Below are 23,191 nucleotides of genomic sequence, written 5' to 3' on the forward strand. Positions count from 1 at the left end.
AGCTCTGATGGAATGTGTTTCCATTGGAAATCTTTGGATAGTTGCTGAATTTGAGAAACTCGGTTGCTTACAAATGTTTTGAGCAAATTAGAAGGAGAGTTTATCCATGCTAGGGCTATCGTTGAATCTGAATATAATATAACCGAGTCTATGTTGAGTCTTATTGCAGCTATGACCTTCTGTGTAAGTTTTGAGAGAAGTAGACAGGAGCAAAGCTCGAGTCTAGGGTTTGTCATGGATTTGGTTGGTGCAACCCGCGATTTACTACAAAGAAGTTGGGTAGTTACTTCATTGGAGTTAGATACATTTTGTATGTAAATCACTGCTCCATAAGCTTTTGAAGATGCGTCTGCAAATCCGTGTAACACTACGAATCTTGCACTAACTTTCAAGAAACATCTGGGAACATGAATGGATTCGAGATCTGGTAGAGTTTTGATGAAGTTTCTCCATTGGTTGGACACATCTGGAGGTAGTGCTTCGTTCCAGTCCAATTAAAGCAACCACAATTGCTGCATAAATATCTTAGCTTTGGCAATGACAGGTCCTAGGAGTCCTAGTGGGTCGTAGATGCGAGCTATTTGTGAAAGTACATCTCTTTTGGTGTAGTTGCTATTTGTGCTGGTGGTAACCTTATACGTAAATGAATCAGTTAAACTGCTCTAAAGCATTCCTAAAGTTTTGACCATTGTCTCATCAGAATTTCGGTCAAGCGAGAATTCCTTTAGTTCAATTGATGATGCCTTGTTGGAGCACCATTTGTGCAAAGTCATACCTCCTCGTTGGAGCAGCTGTGTTAATTCTGATTTGAGTTTTTCGAACTCGCTAAGTTCTGGAGCACCAGAGAGGCAGTCGTCCATATAGAAATCTTCAAGTACTGTCTTTGACGCTAAAGGAAAGTCTTTCTGCTCATCTAGGGCAAGTTGTTGCAGAACCCTGGTTGCTAAGTATGGTGCGGATGCGGTTCCGTATGTTACAGTTCGCAACTCATAAACTTTAGTTGGTGCGGTTTTACAGTTCTTCCATAGAATTCTTTGAAGCTTGGTTTGCGAAGGATTAACCTCAATCATCCTGAACATTTGTTTTATATCTGCTGTAAATGCGTAAGCGTGTTTTCTAAATCTGATTAGGATCGAGAAGAGATCTTCTTGAAGTACTCCTCCCTTGCACAGTAAATCGTTTAAAGAATATCCACTAGAAGTTTTTGAACTCGCGTTGAAAACTACACGAAGTTTAGTAGTTTTGTTTGATGGGCGTAGATAGTATCCGGTTTCGACCTCTGAATTTTCCTTCACCTCTTCCATAGAGGCCTCGACTTTCTGGAAATCTTCTTCCTCTGCGATTTTGTAGTAGTCATCTTTTAGCGTTTCGAATTTCTGATGGATACTAAGCACAATATCCAATTGAGCCTGGAGCTCAGAAATGTCCATATTGTCTTGTCCTTCTGTGAGGACATTATTTAGTTTTGTAAGCTGGCTTTTTATGCTGCCACGCTTGCGGTTTAAGGCTATGATATTTGCCATATTTTAGCGGGATGAATTTATTAAATTCAATCATGAGGCGTATTCCATAGGATGTGGATCACCTCCGGCTCGACGGACCAAAATGTGCGGAGGTAGCGTAAAATGAAGAGAAAGCGTTTTGTAAATTAGGAGTTTATTAGCGTTTCCCTTTCGGGTGTAGAGCGTAGACTGTAATGGCGTACAAACATAGATATCTTGCCAAGTTGGCGTATTTACAGTGGGCCAAGGGGAGATGCTCGAACGCCAAAAGCGTAACTTACAAATACGGAACAGTTGTAATGTTCATATTTGGCTCTTTGGCTAATAAGTTTGCCGACCACTGGCTTAGAAGGTTCTCATCTGGTATAGAGGAAAGAGCGGTTCCCACAAGGAAATGTCCTGGGGTAAGTGCTGAAAGCTCAGTGGAATCGTCCGATACTGGACACAAAGGACGAGAGTTCAAGCAGGATTCAATTTGTGCAGTAAGAGTTAAAAACTCTTCAAGGGTCAATTTATGATCACCTATTGTTCTTTTCAAATGCGCTTTTGCGGATTTCACAGCAGCTTCCCAAATTCCTCCAAAGTGAGGTGCTGAAGGTGGGTTAAAGTGCCATTTAATTTGCTCATCGGCAAAATACTGATGGATGGATTCTTCTTTTTGAAGAGATTTAACTACTCGATTAATTTCCTTATTTGCAGCAACAAAATTTGAACCACAGTCTGAAAATAATTCATTTGGTTTTCCTCTTCGCGCAACAAATCTTTTCAGAGCTGCAATAAATGATTCAGCGGTTAAATTTCCAACAACTTCGATGTGCACCGCCTTTGTCGCGAAACACACAAATATACAAATGTACATTTTAACAGATCTAACTCCACGTCCAGATCGCGGTTTCACAAAAAATGGACCTGCATAATCCAGACCAGTCATGGAAAATACTCTAGAAGGCGTTACTCTTGAAGGTGGTAATTGAGCCATTATCTGTGTCGCGGTTTTTTCTTTTAATCGAAAGCATTTTATGCATTTCCAGATTTGCTTTTTTATAACTGATCTAGCATTTACTATCCAAAATTCTTTGCGAATAACTGATAATAGTAAAAGTGCTCCAGCATGCAAGAAGGATTCATGATAATGAATTATAATTAGATTAGTTAAGTGATGTTTTTTCGGTAGGAGAATAGGATGTTTTCTTTCATTCGATAATTGTGTATTTTCTAACCTACCGCCAACACGGATAAGGCCCTCTTCATCCAAAAACGGATTCAAGGAGAGGATCTTACTACTCGAAGAAATTGGTTTGCTATTTTTTAGCTGGTGATATTCGTTTGGAAATTCTTGTTTTTGGACTATTTTGACCAAAACGTTTCTAGCTAGTTTTATCTCACTACTAGTTAAATAACCATTTATGCGATGGTTCGGAGATTTACAGTTCATTATGAAGCGGAGACACCAAGCTATAATTCTTTTTAACTTAACGTATGATGAAACATTGTAAATGATCGGAAAGTCAATAGGAGTTGTTTCAATCAAGCACGATATCTTTTTGCGTTCTTCTTTGAGAGTGTCTGTTGAGAGAGGGATTTCCTCCAAATGCGATATTTCACCACTTTTCATCCAAGACGGACCCGACCACCACAAGTCTGATGAGGAAAGTTCTTGAGGATTCAAGCCGCGGGAAATGAGATCTGCGGGATTGTTATGAGTGGAAATATGTCTCCACTGGTAGTTCTCAGTCAAGGTTTGGATCTTGGAGACTCGGTTTCCAACAAAGGTTTTAAGCTGGTGGGCTGGCGTTTTAATCCATGCAAGTGCGATGGTTGAGTCTGTATGCAAAATGACTTCGTCAATGTCCATTTTAAGAGAATTATAAACCTTTCTTACAAGTTGAGAAAGAAGTAAGCAAGCTGATAGTTCTAAACGTGGTATAGAAATTACTTTAATGGGTGCAACACGAGATTTGCTTGCAATAATATGGCAAGTGTTTGATTCAGCTAGGCCTGGGCAATACATGTAAACCACAGTTCCATACGCTAATTCCGAGGCATCAGCGTAACCCATTAAAACAGTTTTTGTGAAAAAGTCAGTTAAAATGTATCTATTAATGCGAATAGTTTCTATATGTTGCATAGAAGATGCAAAATTAAGCCACTGACCTGCGATTTGTGGTGGAAGGGGATCGTCCCACGACAGTTTATGTACCCACAATTTTTGGAGAAACATCTTTGCTTTCGTGATGACAGGTTGCAAAAGGCCTAATGGGTCATACAGTCTTGCTATAAAACTCAGCACTTCACGCTTAGTGAATTTGATGGTCATTTCTGGGATGGATACTTTAAACGTAAATTGATCCTCAATTGAATTCCACCTTACACCCCAAGTTTTGACACTCGCATCAACTTCTGATGCAAAATCATGCTCTGCTGGGTCACCTAATGGTAAACTGTTCCTTAACTCCCTTGAATTAGAGTTCCACTTATGAAGAGACATTCCACAAGTTGCTAGAATATCGTTCAGCTGTTGTTGCACTTTCTGAGCACCTTCTAAACTTTGAGCACCTGAAACGATATCGTCCATATAAATATCTTCTAAAAGAACTAATGATGCCAGTGGAAATCGTAATTCATCTTTAGCCAACTGCTTGAGAGTTCTGATTGCGAGAAATGGAGCGCAAGCAGTTCCGTAAGTGACTGTCTTGAGTCTGAATGTTACAGGTTTTGCGTACTCTGAATCTTTCCAAACAATTCTTAGAAGATCAAGCTGCAATGGATCTATTTTGATTTGTCGAAACATCTTTTGGATGTCTGCTGTGAAAGCATATTTATGTTTACGAAATCGAGTCATGATTTCGAAAATGTCCTCGACCACGTCCCCCTTCAAAATGACATCATTCAAGCTCACACCCGTTGAGGTACTTGATGAAGCGTTGAACACAACACGTAACTTAGTGGTTGTCTTTTCAGGACGATAAACACCGTGATGTGGGAGGTAATAGGTAATTTGATTACCGGAATTGCTTTCATTATCATCATATTTTTCCATATGATTCATGTCTAAGTACTCCTGTATAAATGATTTGTATAAATCTTGCATTTCTTGATTTCTGGATAATCTTTTCCATAGTTGATTCAGACGTCGCACGGCTAAGTCACTCCTAAACGCCTCTCTCCTAAGTCACTCCTTTGGACACTCCTAAACGCTCAACGTCCTTAACTGGCATCTCTACGATGAATCGTCCATGCTCATCTCTGCGATAAGTATTCTGAAAATGTGATTCACAATACTTTTCTTTTTCACTCTGAATTTTCATTTTATAGTCTATATCCTCTATTCTCCAGAATTTTTCTAAGCAGTCTTCGACTTCTGTTTGAGTGGTTATGAAACCGCAGTGAATTTCTGGAGTGCGGGTATTTATTGCTCCAGTAGCAATGTATCCAAAAACAGTATTGCGAAACACCAAATCACTGTTTGCAACGCGGATATCTCCAGCCTTGATAATTTCGAAAAATACCTCCGCGCCTAAAAGCATATCTATTCTTCCAGTTACCGCGAAATTAGGATCTGCTAATTGTTGCGGAATTTCTAACTTATCTACTTTGAAGGATGTAACAGGAAGAAAATCGGTAATTTTGGATACCACTAAAAAATCAAGAGTTTTCAAAAAAGAGCCATTACCATTACAAATTGTAGCTTGTATTTTTGATCTTATTGTAGTTTCGTTTCCACCCAAACTCGAAACCCGATAATTTATTTTTTCTTGAGGTACACCTAATTTATTAGCGAAATTAGCTGTACAAATATTCGACATGCTGCCTGAATCTAATATCGCCCTACATTGCATATAAGATCCATTTAAAGGATTTAAAACCCAAATTAAAACAGTCGGAAGAAGCCCTGTTTTATTTTTCGAATTAATGCCAGATAAAGAAGCAGAAACAATTTCATTATTTTGTTGATGAATATTAAATACCGCTGCTTCGGGATTGAGGTCATGACCGTGAGAAGAAGAATCCAAAACCGCAGAGTTGTTTATAGTTTCGCGTTCCTTATGGAGTAGTGTATTATGCTTTGAGTGTCATATGTAGCATAAATGTTTCGATTTGCAATTCAATAACTTGTGTTGACTGCTTAGGCAATTTAAACACAATTTATGTTTTGATACCAATTCACTTCTCTGATGACTATTCAATTTCAAAAAAGAATCGCACTTAAAGATAGGATGATTCATTTTACACAAAATGCATGATTGAGTTACACTTTTATTAATTAGAAATGTTTTCGTTTTCGGATTTCTCTCTTGACTTAACTTAAATCTTAAAGGAGTGGTTTTGCTAACATTTTCTAATATTTGAGCTCGTTTTTCCAAAAATGAAAATAAATAATCTAATTTAGGAACATCGTTTGAGCTAATATTTAATTCATACTGCCTTCGAGTTTCCCTATCCAATTTTTGAAGTACTATATTTAAAACAAAAATATCAGAAAGATCATTGCGATTATACTCCAAAATTTTTAATGCTCTTATATTTTTCATTACACAATCAATTAAATTACGTAAGTCTTTAGCCGACTCATGCGTTAATTTTTCAATATCTAATATTGATTTAACGTGAGATTCTACTATTAACCTTTTGTTTTCGTATCTTTCTTCTAAAGCTGTTAATGAAGTGAATGTATCATCTAATGTAATAAGATTTTTAGCTTCTCCGATTAAAGCTGAATTTAAATAGTGTAGTTTTTGTGCATTTGTCAACTGATTATTGGATGTAATAACATTATTGAATTGCAATTTGAAAGTACTCCATTCTTCACATTTACCCGAAAATTTCGGAAGCGGAATTTCTGGTAATTTTATGCTAACACTATTGTTTACAAAACTTGCGGGAGTTAATTTCACTTGATTAACTGATTCTAAATACGTTAAGCAATTTTTAATTTTGCACTTAGCACTGATGATTTTTTCGCTGTATTCTTCGCTAGCGCTAATTTCAGTTTCGAATTCTGCTGGAACCGAAATTAAATTTTCAATTTCAGAATTTAATGACGTCAAAATACTCTCCTTTTGACTTAATTGCTCAAATATTTCATTTAGTTCTGTTATTTCTTTAGTGTCACTTTGTATTATAGTATCTGCTTTTGCTATTAGTTTTGTAGCGCTAGTTCTGATTGTAGCGCGTTTCTTTCTACATTTCTCGATGTTATCCATTATTTATTAAATGAAATTATGCGGTAAATAAATAATGAAAATTTGCCTACCTTTCAAAAATTCGATGGCTGGAGATATGCTGCGTTATTTCTGATGCGATGCGTGGTCAGTCCAATAATGAATGCGGGTTTTTTATTGTAAATGTGCGATATACTGGATCTTTACTCTCCTGATCGTTCGGACCAGATGATTTGCGATAGCTTGCGGGGTGTATAAAATCAAACTTGGACAACGTGAACTGTAAAGAATTTATTTTGCGGGTGCGCTGATAGCGCTGCGGAGATGCAAAAACCGAGCGTGTTTGCTCTTTGGTTGTTTTACATTAACTGACTCTTGGCTGAGAACAATGACGCCAAGAAGCCAACAAGGAAGTAACTTTTTTCTAATTAATGTAGGTGGCGCTACTATTACTACATTCATACCGGCTTCAACACTATAATATCAATATTTGAATTTCCTTATAGTTCTACCATTCTAATTTGAAATTGAATTTTATATTACAACAGATATTTATCGTGACAAAAAGTTTAGGACCAAATATCGAATTCGTGAAAGTTTACTCTGAATTAGTCTGTATAGAACACCGTTAACATATATTTTAAGAATTCGTATCAAAGATGACAACAAACATGTAATGAAATGGGAGTTGCAAATTTTTTAAAACACTAAAAACAAAACTTCTACGAAATTTAACAAATCAAATAGAATAAAGAGGATGTAATAAATACTAAAAATGATTTAATTATAGGTGTTTTTTAACTCTTCTCTGTTTCTTGTTCCTTGCACCCACCTTCTTGTACTGAGATTTGTGAAAAGTCGCTAGCGTTTTTGTACTATAGTCGGATAAAGATTAATTTGCGACCCTTACCTAGTAGACTTCTTTGTTTTAGCTTAGGATTATAGTAAAGCATATGAAAAGTGGTCTCAGCTATTGATAATAGTATGACTGTGTCAATAATAGTATGATGTTTAATAGTTTTTTTAAAAAAAATCATCTAGTATAATAAGGGATATCTACTAACAAGCTTGAAACTAAATGGTTACATGTATTTATATAGTAAATGAAATAACCGTAAGATTTTAATTATTAAAAATTTTTTACCGATATTTTATTTTTCAGCAATACCAGGGTGCACTGGAGTAAGTCTCTCAAAGAGTTTGAAGAAAAGAGGACGCCTAAAAGACAAGTTGCTAAACAATGATAGCGTGAAAGTTGCAAATAATACCAATTACGTGAATAAATAGAAAGTATTTAGTTATATAAGTTTTCATAGATAATTTTATAATTTATAAGCTTGCCCTTCGTATGTATTTACTTATTCCCCCTCTCATTCTGACTGGAAATTCGACCTTGTTTTCGATTTGTTTTATAAAATACAGATGATAAAATCTATGTAAGAAATAGGGTTTAAATGTGCATCAGTAGTTTTCTGAAAATTATGCAGGATTCAAAAAGTTTTTTCTCTGAATATATTAGTTACATGATCAGCTAGCAGTAAAAATTGAAGAACATAACAAAAACGGAATTATTTTTTATTAAATTTATTAGTAAAGTATTCTCTTTATTATATTTGAAGAACAACGACATCAACTTACTGTATTTAAAATGTCGTACTTAAGTTTTTACATACCTGTTACCACAATTCGTTGTAAAATTCTGTTCTGTTAGCTAGGCTTCAATTTTAAATTTGATATATTTCTTTAATACAAAAATTCAAATATATAAGAAGAGTAAATTAAGGAGGTATTGAATCTATCTTATTTTTCGGTTGGTTAAAACTTGGTAAGTATGCATACTCTTTTATTCGCTGGAATCCTTTAGAAAGGAAACGTGAGTACATATAAACATACAGTACATTTATTTGATTTAAATTAACTCCCTTGTATATTGTAAAGATTTTAAAAAAATAATTATTAGACGATTTCACCACTGATTTAAAAAACATATCATCAAAGGAAGCTCTTATTTTACTGAGCATTCAGTTAATCCCCATACCTCAGCTAATATGTGCATTGACATTTAGATTTTTATCTGATGTCATTGATACGGGTCACTGATATGTTTGACAATGATATATGATCACTCACAAGAGGATCAAATTTAAATGAAATAATTGCCATTTTTGAAGAATATAACTCTGTTGTTCTCTAATCCTGGCTGTTAATATATATTTTACGAATCATTATAGGAAACGGAATAAAAAACTTGTGTAAGGATCAAATTAATATTTAGGAGAGAAAGGACAAACACGCTGCTGAACTTTGATCAAAAACATGATATAACGAGGTTAATTAGAGATGAAGGATTAAAATCATCTGAAATTAATTTTATCGAGAACAAAATTTTTAAGGCATTGTTTTGAAAGCCAAGTATATTTCAAAAAAATCAACAGATTTTTTTTTCTGTCTTTTCCTGACTCAAAGAATATTTAGTTAGAATTTTTTTTTTACTCCAGATATATTAGACATTTCAATATATCAGATATTTCAATATAATATACTATAATAAGTTGTTAGTAAAATAATAAAATCATAGGAATCCGAGTACTCAAGTTTTTGAATCACCGTATAAAAAGTACATGTTTATTTCATATATATGTTATAAGAGTCAGAAGGTGTAACAAGTTCTCATTTTTCACTTTAAAAAAAATGTAAAAAGGGAACAGAAAATAAACCAGTTTATTGAATCAAAATATATCGGCAAGTTTTTCATAATTCCAAATTTTTCATAATTCCAGATTTCAGTTCTATAATAAAGTATTTACTCCGGTTTTTGAAGTGGTTAGTAGTGGCATAAATTTTTTGTTCTTTTCTTGCTTGAATAAAAGTTTGAGAAAACAATCATGTTTCGCATTACACGTAAAGGGAAACCACAAAAATATCTTTCATATTGCTTCGTTCCATTTAAAAGCTTAGTAATCGCAATGAATTTTTTTTTATAATGAATCATTTTTTTAGCATCTTTGAGAGACTTTGTGAATATAACGAGATGTTCTTCATATTTTTGTACTTTTTAACTCAACCCGAAAATCAAAGTAACTCGCTATTTAAGTATAGGAATTAAACCATATTTATGGAAGTTATAAAAATAACTAATTATAATCAAGATTAAATTGAAATTAAAATGATCAAATTTCGCGCTACACGCTAAGAAAAACAAACGAAAATGTTTTTCAGATTGCTTTTATTGGTATATAAAATCAAATAACTTGCAATTTAAGCATCGGAATAAAATTATATTTATGAAAGTTAAAATATTAGTTTATTTTAATTAATTATATCAAAATAATCACATTTTGCGTCACACGCAAAGGAAAAACCACAAAACTGTTTTTTTTTTTTTTTTTTTTTTAAATAGCTTGGTGATAAGTGGTGGTTCATCATCTCACCTCAATGAAAATATTTTAATATAAGCCATTTTTATTAATTATTATTATCCTTAATAAGTAGGGTAACATCTTTCTGAATAAAAGATAAAGCTCTTCTTATTAACTCAACCTAGAAATAAAAGTAAGTTGGATTTTAAGTATCGATTTATAATTGCTATAAAAATAACTTATTTTAATTAAAACTATCAAATTTTGCGTTAAACGCTAAGGAAAACCACGAAGAAATCCCAGACCAATACTCCCTGAAGAAATCCCAGCTTCTCAGAGACTGGTTGATTCCCCCCACCCACCATTGGTACAATAAGCCTGGAGCTTCTCTGACCCTTCCCTTTGAAAGGAGAGCCTGCACCACCATCTCCCGCCTAGCTACCGGCCATCTTAAAGGTTTACTATATTCTGAGGGAACTAAAACCTACCCCCTCTGCCCTAAATGCCATCTACACCGGGCTTCCGCCGATCACATCCTGAACTGTCTTGGTCTTCTCTGGGAAGACATTTACTCCACTCCTCTTTTGGTCTTTGATTTTCTTCAGGTCAACGGGTTCATAGATCTGGTCTGACTTCGTCAGACCAGAGGAGGATAAGCAACAACAACGAAAATGCTTTTTTTAAAAATTGCTTTTATTGGTAATAAGATTGTAGCTAAATGTTTATTATCTAAAAGAAATTATTTTTTAATGACCAATAATTTTTTTTCCATCCTTGTGAAGCTTATCATCTTTGTGAATGTAACGAAACGCCATTATTATCTTTAATTCAATTTAGAAATCAAAGCAATTAACAATTTAAGTATCGGAATACAATCATGTTCATGTAAGTTATAAGAATAGTTTATTTTAATGAAGATTAAATTAAAATAATCAAATTTGCGTTACATGCGAAGGAAAACCACAAAAAAGTATTTTAAATTGTTGAATGGTTATAGGTTTCCAGCTGAATGTTGATTATCGCAATGAAATTATTTTTTATAATCCGAAATTTTTTTCATCGTCCTTCAAAAACAATCTGCCATCTTACTGAATATTGTGAAACACTCTTCTTATATTAATATTTTTTTTTACACAACCCAAGAATCAAAGCAACTTGATATTCAAGTATCAGAATAAAAGCATACTTATAAAAGCTATTGTAGTAGTAATTCTGCGATACAAGCTACGGAAAACCACGAAAACGTTTGTCAGATTTCTTGATGGCAATAGGATTCATTATAGCAATGAAATAATTTTTAATAATCAATCTCTTTTTTTTTTAACATCTTTGATACATAGCTTATCTAAGTAAATGTTGTGAAATGCTCTAAAAAATTTTTGGCTTCTTTTTGTATTTTTGTACACAACTCAGGTATCAAAGTTACTTGTAATTTAAATACAGGAATAAAATTATAATTTGAAAGACTTTTTCAATGAAAATAATTTGAATTTACATTAAACACAAATGAAAACCATGAAAAAGTTTTAATAACAAACTAATTGAACGCTAGCAGACAATTATGAGACTATATCAACAATTATTAACATTTTCCTATTTATTGTTCTTCATGAAATTAAATGTTTTGCGCAGCTTAGATTGCTCTTAAAACTGTTCCTTATTTTATTTTAATTATTTTATTTTTTTACTATTTTTATATTTTTTATATGTTTTAATAAACACTTAAATTGTTATTTATTTTATTTTATTTTTTAAATTTTATTTATTTCAAGTATTTGAATTTCAGAACAATATAAAAATCAACTTTTAAGAATACAATTTTTCATTTTAAAGTTTACAAATTATAAATCTTTAAAGAATTTGAAAAAAATGTGCTCAGATTTTTCTAGCATAAAGACAATGTTATTATTTATCATAACAATTTACAAAAATCAAATACAAGAAATAGAGTAGAGGCCACATTAGTCAAAGTTCACCCTGACATTCGTTTGGCATGGTGATTGATCTTTATGTCTTTGTCTGAGTATACACAAGCAACGGAGGGGATATAAGCCTCTATATTCATTGTCTACGAAGTACATCGATTGGTTTGAATAAATTATCAAACCAAGCATGCGCATCAGTAAAATTGCGCTAAACAAAAATGTTAAAAATGCCATTCTAGCAAACCTGACTAAACGATTAAGCAATAAAGATGAAAACGATGATGTAAGCGACCAATCAAATGTCTCTATTTATTAAAAAATCGGTCAGCCAAGAAACAGCCAAAGTGAATATACAATTTATTATCCATTTTTTATATTTTATTAGGCTGTTGCTTGGCTGACCGCCTTTTTAATAAATAGGGGCATTTGATTGGTCGATTACATCATCGTTTTCATTGTTATGGCTTAATCGTTTTGTCAGGTTTACTAGAATGGCGTTTTTAGCATGTTTGTTTGGCGCAATTTTAATAACGCGCATGCTCAGTTTGATAATTTATTCAAACCAATCGAAGTACTTCGTAGACAATGAATATAGAAGCCTGTATCCCCTCCTTTGCTCGTGTATACTCAAACAAAGACATAAAGATGGAAAGATCAATCACTGTACCAAACAGATGTCAGGGTGAACTTTGACACTGGACACATCACTGGTCTCTATTTTTTTTTATTTGATTTTCATAAATTGTTATGATAAATAATAACATTCTGTCTCTGTGCCAGAAAAATCTGAACACAAATTTTTTTTAAAGATTTATAATTTGTAAATTTTAAATGAAAAATTAAATGTATTTTGAAAAATTGATTTTTATATTGTTCTGAAATTCAAATGCTTGAAATAAATATTAAAAAAACAATTTAAGTGCTTATTAAAAATATATAAGAAATATAAAAATAGCTAAAAAATAAATAAAATAATTAAAATAAAATAGAACAGTTTTTTAAGCAATCTAAGCTGCCCAAAGCATTTAATTTCATAAAGAACAATAAATTGGAAAATGTTAATAATTGCTGAGATAGAGTCTCATAATTGCCTGTTAGCGTTCAGTTAGTTATTAAAACTTTTTCATGGTTTTCATTTGTGCGTAATGTAAATTCTAATTATTTTCATTCAAAAAGTCTTTCAAAATATAATTTCATTCCTGTATTTAAATTACAAGTAACTTTGATATCTGGGTTGCCTACAGAAATTCAGTAAATTACAAAAAAAATTTAGAGCATTTCACAGCATTTACTATTTATCAAAGATGATAAAAAAAAATTATTGATTATTAAAAAATAATTTTATTGCGATAATCAACATTAAGCTGGAAACCTATTACTATTAAGCAATTCAAAAGACTTTTTCGTGGTTTTCCTTCGCATGTAACACAAATTTGATTACTTTAATTTAATCTTCATTAAAATAAATTATTCTTATAGCTTTCATGAATATGATTGTATTCTGATACTTAAATTGTTAATTACTTTGATCTCTGAATTGAATTAAGCATAATAAGGGTGTTTCATTACATTCACAAAATAAAAAAGCTCACACTTCGATTTCTGGGTTGAGTTAATAAGAAGAGATTTTCGTTCTGTTCAGAAAGATGGTACCTTATCTATTAAGGATAATAATAATGAAAAAATGTTTATTTATAATTTTACTCCGATACTTAAATTGCAAATTATTTCATTTTATATACCAATAACAGCAATCTGAAAAACATTTTTGTCTGTTTTTCATAGCGTGTAACGCGAAATTTGATCATTTTAATTTCAATTTAATCTTGATTATAATTAATTATTTTTACAACTTAATTATTTATTAACTTAATTATTTTAACTTAATGTATAATTAATTAACTAAAATAATTAATTAACTTAATTATTTTAACTTAACTTTAATTTATTTATAACTTAATTATTTTTATAAACATAATTATTTTTATAACGTAAATATGGTTTTATTCCGATACTAAAATAGCGAGTTACTTTGATTTTCGGTTAAAAACTACAAAAATTTGAAGAACATCTCGTTATAGTCACAAAGAAGTTTCTCAAAGATGCTGAAAAATGATTCATTATAAAAAAAAAAATTCATTGCGATTACTGAACTTCTAAATGGAATCAAGCCATCTGAAAGATATTTTCGTGGTTTCCCTTCACGTATAATGCAAAATATGATTTTTTTCTCAAATTTTTATTCAAGCAAGGAAGAAAAATATTTATACTATTATTAACCACTCCAAAAACCAGTGTAAATGCTTTATTATAAAACTGATACGTCCAGAATTTGGAATTATGATGAACTTGCCTGTATATTTTGATTCAATAAATTTTCCTTCTTACCATTACTATTTTTTTTTTAAGTGAAAAATGATTCTTCTACATTACTGTTAGAAAATTTGACGGTTCATCAGGTTGTCTTTTGTCAACATCTGAATAAAATTCGAGCAAATAGTATTGTATTTGTAATGGCGAAAATATCCAAATGATAAAATAAACATGAACTTTTTTTACAGTGTTAAAATTAAAAAACTTAAGTACTCGGGTTCCTATGATTTTATTATTTTACTAATAACTTATTCTAGTATGTTATATTGAAATATCTGACATATGTTATATTGAAATATCTGATATATGTATTTTGAAATATCTGATGTATGTATATTGAAATATCTCATATATCTGGAGAAAAAAAAAATTTCTAACCAAATGTTCTTTGAGTCAGGAAGAGACAAAAAATACCTGTTGATTTTTTTGAAACATACTTTCTATCACAAACGCCTTAAAACTTTGTTCTCGATAAAAATAATTTCAGATGATTTTAATTATTCATCTCTTATTAACCTCGTTATATCATGCTTTTGATCAAAGTTCAGCAGCGTGTGCGTTCTTTCTCTCCTAAATATTAATTTGATCCCTACACATGTTTTTTATTCCATTACTTATAAGGATTCGTAAAATATATATTAACTGCCCGGATTAGAGAACAACTGAATTATCTTCTTCAAAAATGGCAGTTATTTAATTTAAATTTGATACTTTTGTGTGTGATCATATCTCAGTGTGAACCATATCGGTGTCACGTATCAATGACATCCAATAAAAATCTAACTGTCAATGAACTTAACTGAGGAGAAGGGATTAACTGAATGCATAATAAAATAAGAGCTTTCTTTGATGATATGTTTTTTAAATTAGTGGTGAAATCGTCAAATAATTATTTTTAAAAATCGTTGCAAGAAAGGTTTGCAAGCGTATTTTTTTTTCAGACTCATGCGAGTCAATTCAAATCAAATAAAAATACTATATGTACTCTCTTTTTCTTTCTTCCGGATTCTAACGAATTAAAGAGTATTCATACTTATCAAGGTATTTTACAACAAGGTACATATACTTGTATTGATTTCTGTGTATAGATTTTTTTTTCCTTCTATATTTGCTTTCGGAAATTTAGCTGTATAATATTTTATACCCAATTATGTAATTCTGTTGCGATCGTAATTTTTCTTAGAAAATTATTATTTAGATGATTAGTTGAATATTCATAAAGTACGTTAAGAACAGGTTTGAGAAAAAAAGTAATCAATATCATGCGTAAATGCTTTGGTTTTTTTCCTTCTTTTTTTAATAATGTGTTACTTTTGTTTTTTTAAATCATTAATTGCCACTTATTTAATTTAATTACATATAATGTCAGGATTAAAGCATATCTCAGTTTTTACATAAGCACGTGAGAATGGAATATTTCATGAAGTTTTCCTGCTGGTTTGTGTTTAGAGTGATAAATATTTGTTTCAAAACTATAATTTATGTATCTGCAACTGTATCTCAGGACTGACGTTTAGCAGTTAATTCAATAACTAGCATTTTATTCAAGTGTTCCACACGCACCCGTAACTCTCTAGAAACTACATTAAGAGGCACTACTCATGCATGTTCGTATCATATGCTAAATGAATACCAGTTATTTATTCTTCTAAGAATATAGTGTTTGTTTTACTTGCAAATTTCAGATCCCCATTTGTAGAGCACCCTGTTGACATGAATGAAATATTGTAAAACTCATATAGAATATAACTGTATGATATATTCTATATAGTGATTAACTCTTCTTTACTTGAATTTTTTTTTCTAGTTAGCTAACTCTAGCAGAGATGACTTATGTGTTCTTTTTTTAGAATTTAACCTTTATCAATAATAATGATTTTTTATATGATTTGTCTGGGCATTAAATGAAATAAATTTAAGTATATCGATTATCACTAAATGTCAAGTTTACTACGATGTATTGCAAATTTATTCAATTTCTTTTATTCGTTATTCAAGTCAATTTCCTGCAATTTTGAAATTTTTTTTATTCAAATTGACACTATTTAGCGATAAAAAAATCTTTGGATGCATTCTCAGATGTATAAAACAAGCTTTTAAAAATTTTACATAAATTTTACTCAGGTATTTGATAACTCCTTTAATATTTACATGATTTCGTTATAATTTTTTTCTACAAATAACTAATTAATAACTGTTGTTATATTCATTTAGTAAAGTTAATAAACAGTATACGATTTGATAATTAATAGTTCATTTAGAGCAGAAAACAGAACAGGAATAAATTTAACTTCATCATAGTTATATTCTCTAAACAATAACTGCCTCTTTTTTTTTCCGTAAAAAAATCACTGAATTTTAAAAATAAAACTATTTTTTTTAAGAAAATAAGATCAAGGCAGAAGAGATTAGATAAACAATATATAATTGATTTTAATAAATTAAATTCAGATATTAAAAAAAAACTTATAAGGATAAAAAATGTCTTTCTAAAATTAGATATTTACGTAGATAAACTATTTCAGCTTAAAAATTGGGTTTTAACTTCTAAAATAAATTGATATAAATTAACACATTTAGTTATATTTTTTAATCAAACCATTTTATGTAAAATAATATGTTTCTTAAAAATCTAGCAAATCTTTTTCGTGCATAACATGACCCTGTTTAATCATAACGAACAACTGAAAATGTGTTTCGCTCATTATAATTATGTAAAATCACGCGTTAAGGCTAAATTAAATACTATATAAAAATATTTAAATAATTTTCGCTTTTTTTTTTTTTAATTGTTATGTCTTTCTGTCTTGTGCATATTCCACAATGTGGTTAAGCACTGATTAATTCATTGTTTGCTTTTTTCAGTCCATACGAAGAACAGGTATTCTGCTCATATGTTATAAATAAAAAGTGAATTTTGCAATCGTTCTTGAGGCACATTTCAGGATTTAAAAAAAAAAATAAATAAATAAAAAAAAAAAAAAAAAAAAAAAAAGTAACTCCCTAAATTTTCGGCGCAGTACAAAGAACAATAAAAAATACATACTCTAAACATTCCTATGCCGGTAATTTAAGAGTTTACGGTCTTCAGTAACACGGCTGAAAAGGAGACATGAAAACCATTTTGTAAAGCTATATCACAAAAATTTTACTACATTTTTAATTAATACTAGAAAGACTGAAACTTAGTATTACCTATATTGCATTCTGAAAAAGTATTAGCATGCATTCTGAAGGAGTAACTAATGCGTAAAAAAATTAATTTATGTAATTTTTACCCATACTGCCCTTTTATCTATATTATTTTTACCTTTATACCTATATTGCCCAAAAGCAGTCAAAATGATTGCATTCTGAAAGAATGGTTAATGTGTAAAAAAATTAATTTATGTAATTTTTATAATTTTTTATATTATCTACAGTTATATAACAATTTTTTATATTATCTACAGTTATATAACAAGCTAATAATAAATATTAAGGGAATGAAAATTACTTCACTTGGGAAAAAAATTTATGCATTATTATTCGTACAATTTTTGAAAATGAAAAAGCAGTCAAATGCAAATTCCTTAGGCAATCTAGTGTTAAGTAAGATTTGTATATGCATCTTACACGGCATGAATATTACTTTTTTATACGCAATGAATCTGAAATAAAGTTAATTAAGTTTTAGTGCTACTTAAAGGGAGAAAGAAAGAAAATTTTGAATTAAGAAATTTTCTACTTTACTATTAAGTTATAGTATAATGTTTAAATTTAGGATGCATTTATCCTATTAAATATTAATAGCGGATTGTAAATTTGAGATGTTATAAACTGGTTGAAATCACAGAGCTTTAATCAACTTTGTATATACACAGCGTGCGGTCCTCAAGTTTGATTTATTAGATTTTGCTATTTTTACTAGCACTATTATGCGAATAAAAAGATGTTAGATCAAAATTCTAAATCTTTCGATTCTTCAAATCGATTTTTACAAAATCTTTGATTTGATATTTTCTATCAACAAAGATCTTCTGAAGAGATGACTGAAAACTAAATATCAGGACAAATGAGAATAGTTTTATATGCAACCAATTTATCAATTTTGTGCGTATCCATCCTTTCATTATTGTTTTGTCTTAAATTTCTCCTTAAATCATCTTAGAGGCTATGTAAACAAGAAATGATTGGTTGTGGACAAGACATTAATATATAATTTATTAAAGAAATACATAAAATAATAAAAAAATTATTTAAAATTATCAAGATTTCTGGAGAAGTTTATTTTTTATACACTCAAGATCCAAAACATTATAACCACCACTACATTTTGCAACGAACTCTCCTGGATGACGTGGAAGGTACGTGATCAGGTGGTATTTAACTGTTGCTGGAGAGTTTGAAGAATCATTCTTTCACTTACTTCTGTGTGTGATAGGAAGGGCTGCGGATCTAAGCGACTTTGATAGAGAGCAGATTGTAAGGGTTCGAAGGCTCGGAACAAGTATTTCCGAAACTGCATGACTCGTGGGTTGTTCGCGATCTACAGTTGTTAGTGCTTATGCAAAGTGGACGAATGACGGTGAAACCAGCAGTAGACGACATGGTGTTGGACGCTATCAAAGAAAGAGGACGTCGGAGATTGTTTCGCTTGGTGAAGCAAAACCGGAGCCAGACAGTGGCTCATCTGACAGCCCAATACAATGCTGGGTCAAGTAGAATAGTATCAGCGGACACTGTTGGATATGGGGCTACGCAGCAAACGTCCCACTCGTGTGTCTTTGCTAACCAAGCGTCATCGCCAACTACGCCTGCGCTGGGCCCGGGAACATCGCGACTGGTCCATGAATCAGTGGCAGAGAGTTGCCTGGTCAGATGAATCACAGTTTATCATTCATCCCACCGATGGCCGTGTCAGGATACGCTTCCAGGCGAACAGTTGCTCCCTCAATGTACTGTAGGTCATACACAGGCAGGTGGTGGCGGTATCATGCTTTGGGGGACGTTCCCTTGGGCGTCACTGAAACCCGTGGTTGTGACAGAGCAGACCATGAATGCTACAGGGTATCTGATCATCATTGCGGACCAGTTGCACCCTTACATGGCCTCTGTTTTTCCAGCCTTTCTTAGAAAACATTGAATCGATTTTCAAATTCTCTCTATTTTTTTTCTCCTTCTTCATGTTATGAGGCACAGATTTAGAAGTTTTTTTTTTTTTAAATTTATTTTTATTTTTAAAAAATATTGAACATATCAGCTGCAGTTTTTTTAAATCTTTATTTTCATGATTAAATTTTTTATTTCATTCATTTGACAAAAAACTTCCAATTCTATATTAGAGTTAACATTTCCATCAGTACTATTTTGAATATAATTAAAACCAGTTTAGTATAAATTAAAAAATAGACTGGTCAACGTCAGCTAATTTAACAAGCTTTATGTGTGTGTGTGTTGTTTCTTCATAATTTAATAGATTAAATTTAATAATTTTCATTTTAATAACTTTATCAATTACTACAGTGACGCTTTACGATTTCTTACATTTTCTTTAAATATAAAGCGTAGGAAACAGTTAAAAAAAGAGTAGTTGTAAGATTGAATTGTGGAGTGAACTGTTAAAATGAAAATGTACTGTTTTAGTGAAATATAATTTATAATATATTGTTTTATATAAAAAAAACAGCATATTATATTAATGTATTAAAACATTTCTAATCCATCCTTAAAATCATAATTGAACAATATGAAAATTTTCAAAATAATATTAGATTATTTATATGGATTAAAGATCCTAAACACAATAAAAAATACTAGTTAAATTAAGTTATTTTAACAATTAATTTAAAAGTTGATCTGTTGCAATTGATTGTTGTATCAATGCAAATGATAACAGTTGTTTTTTTAAATTTAAAATCTATTATTAGAGTGTGGAAATATAACTTTTCTAATTAATTATAACTAAATTGCCTCTATCTTGCATGTGGCCTTTTTATAATAATTATTATCCTCGCGTTGCTGTAGTCAGACCGACATGCAAACAACAATCGTTTTGTTTTGCCAACAGATTATGTAAACAAAATATAAATAAATAAAACTGATATTTTTTCCCGTTAAGCTCCTTTTATGATTATTTGTGAATTTATATTAACCCTTTATAAGGCCATAGTAAGCATACTTACCATCAATTTCATTAATATTTAGAAGTCGATGAGAAGATATTTCTCCACCCATAATTTGAGCGGTCATCTGCTGATAACTTCAAAAAATATAAGAAAATAATACAAATAATTAAATGCTTTGCTTACATAAATGTAGGTAACAGTATAGGTTAGCGAGATATCAAGAAGTCAAACCAAGATGGGGGGGGGGGGCTTATGGTGAGCTATAGATCCAGCCCCACCTAGCTTTATTTAAAGCTTTAAGTTTATTTAACACCGTTGGCAACGTTCAGTTGACAACTGTAGTTGTAATTTGGTTTTTCATTTTTTCAGCTTTACTTTACATGCTCGGCTGGCAGATCAGATGGTTGTGTTCTTGTTTTAGTTAATAAATTTAGTTTATGTATGAATGATATTTATTTCTTTATGCATAACGCTCACTAGACCCTCGAAGACACGGGGACCTAAAAGTGGTGACCCGGACGTGATGTGAACACTCCTACCTTGGCAGCAACGTCCACTTCGATATGAATACGCCTACATCAACAGTAACGCCTACTTCGTTGGGTGGTCCACATTGAATAGTTGACTTGGTACTTGCGACTACAACATCATCCACCTCCTACCGCTGCTGTTAGTCAGTTTCAATCACACACAACGTACAACGTGTATACACTCGACTGCTAAAGGCAACACAGGAGCGATTACGACCGTGAAGTTAATACACCTCTCACATTCAGCACTCAAAAAGTACGGTGATCTTAATACAGCTCTCCCGGCTTCGCACAAAAACAGCAATGATTCAACTAGTGGTATCCATTCATCGAATTCTATCACAGCTATAATTCTGGTGGGGGAGTACTGTAGCGTATCTAACACTACAAAATTACAACTACAATTCACTAGTATATAAGACATGTTAACTCGACTCTATGTCGGGGTACCTTTTCATAGATGAAGGTTAACATTGTCGATAACTTCTCTCCCCATATTGGTGACTCGGACGTGATTGGAACACGCAACCTTCTGATATTTTCTCTTCTGATATTTCTGGTATTAATAAATATATATACAATAGTGTCTCAATAGATTGAGGTGGACGGAACCCAGCCTACCTCGAATTTTTAAATATTTGAATTATCAAAAACTTATAATTTAAGAAACATTTTAATATACGAAAAAAAAAGAAATTTTTAAATTTCAGTATTTAATTTAAAATAGGTTAGATATCATTACTTTGCGTTAGATGATAAGGTTACATGTACCACATTACACCAAATTACAATATTCATTATATTACTGAATCAGGTTTATTGTACTTTAAAATATTTGTCTAATGTTTTTGGCTTAAAAGCACTGTTCACAAGCTTCAATGTCTAACACACAATTTTTTTTTCAACATTCAATTGTAGTAATTGTCATTATTGCTTCACATGTTCTGTGTACTTAGATCATTATTTCGAAGTAAGACAGATTTTTTTAATATTTCAGATTGAGTTTGCATTTTGCAATGAGAAGTGAAAATGTGATAAACCAAAATTACGTAAAAAATAATATAGAAATCATGCAACAAATAAAATGGTATGAATTCTTACAAAAAAAATCCAACTGTAACACATAATGCAGTTCTTATTGGAGCAGGAAAGCATTAGTCTGCTTAGGGGAAAAATGGGTTTGGGCACAATAAAACAAAGTTCTTGCAATGCCATTTTTATAATAACCTATTAATATTTACTGCTTTAAGAGTTTATCTTAAGCATTTGTGAAGCAAAAACACAAATAACACTTACTCAATAAGTTTTTGGCGATTCATGTAAAACATTTAAGGCTATTTTGGCGCTCCCAAAGAGATATATTCATTAAACTGAAGTTTTGTATTATATATACACTTGGTTGAAGGACACTTTCTCACATATTGATTATTCGAATTTTTAATTATCAATCTTTCTTCATATTAACCTACTGTACATAAAACAAATGGGCAATGGCTTGAAGACTATTTTTTTAAAAAAAAATAGAAGTTAAAAGTTATTTAGTAGTAATTTATTAAGAGAAAAAAATTATACATTTATACGTTTAACCCAAACATGAATGAAGGTCACACAAAACAAATCAAATCTGGAGATGTTTTATTACTTGTTTCTTTTTATTGTCATTTGATACATTAATAAAATAATAAAAATTTTCATTGTAATAAAAAAACCCTGTAAACAAATTTTCTATAGTAAAAAATAAGCTGTTGCGAACAACACTAAAATAACTTCATAAATCTGGCTCTATCAGATGCGGTTGTGTTGTTAGTTGAAATATAATTCAAGTTCATTTCACAAAAAACGTTTATTAAAGGAAAAACGATTGACGCTCGAGTAATTTTATTAGGTGATCAAGAATAATAATGATGTCATAACTTTAGTGGCTACATGTAGTGCCACTTACAAACTCCGTTCTCAACATAAGCATTTTTTACTCATCACGAGACAACTTAAATATGCTTTAACTTTTCAACCTAAGAAAAATGAAAGCAAAAATTGAATTAAAAAAAGATATATATATATATATACAAAGTGCATTTAAAATTTAAATCTTATTTTTGTTTATATTAACATTTAAATGTATGCCCTAATCGCAGAAAAAACTGTATAATCAAAATAAAACATTGTGTGATAGTTACTAAATAACAAAATTTTTAACTAAATATAGTGTAAAGAGTTTGAAAATATGAATGCC

Source organism: Parasteatoda tepidariorum, chromosome 6 (assembly GCF_982258835.1).
Source record: "Parasteatoda tepidariorum strain Cologne lab strain chromosome 6, Ptep-v5.0, whole genome shotgun sequence".
Classification (NCBI taxonomy): domain Eukaryota; kingdom Metazoa; phylum Arthropoda; class Arachnida; order Araneae; family Theridiidae; genus Parasteatoda; species Parasteatoda tepidariorum.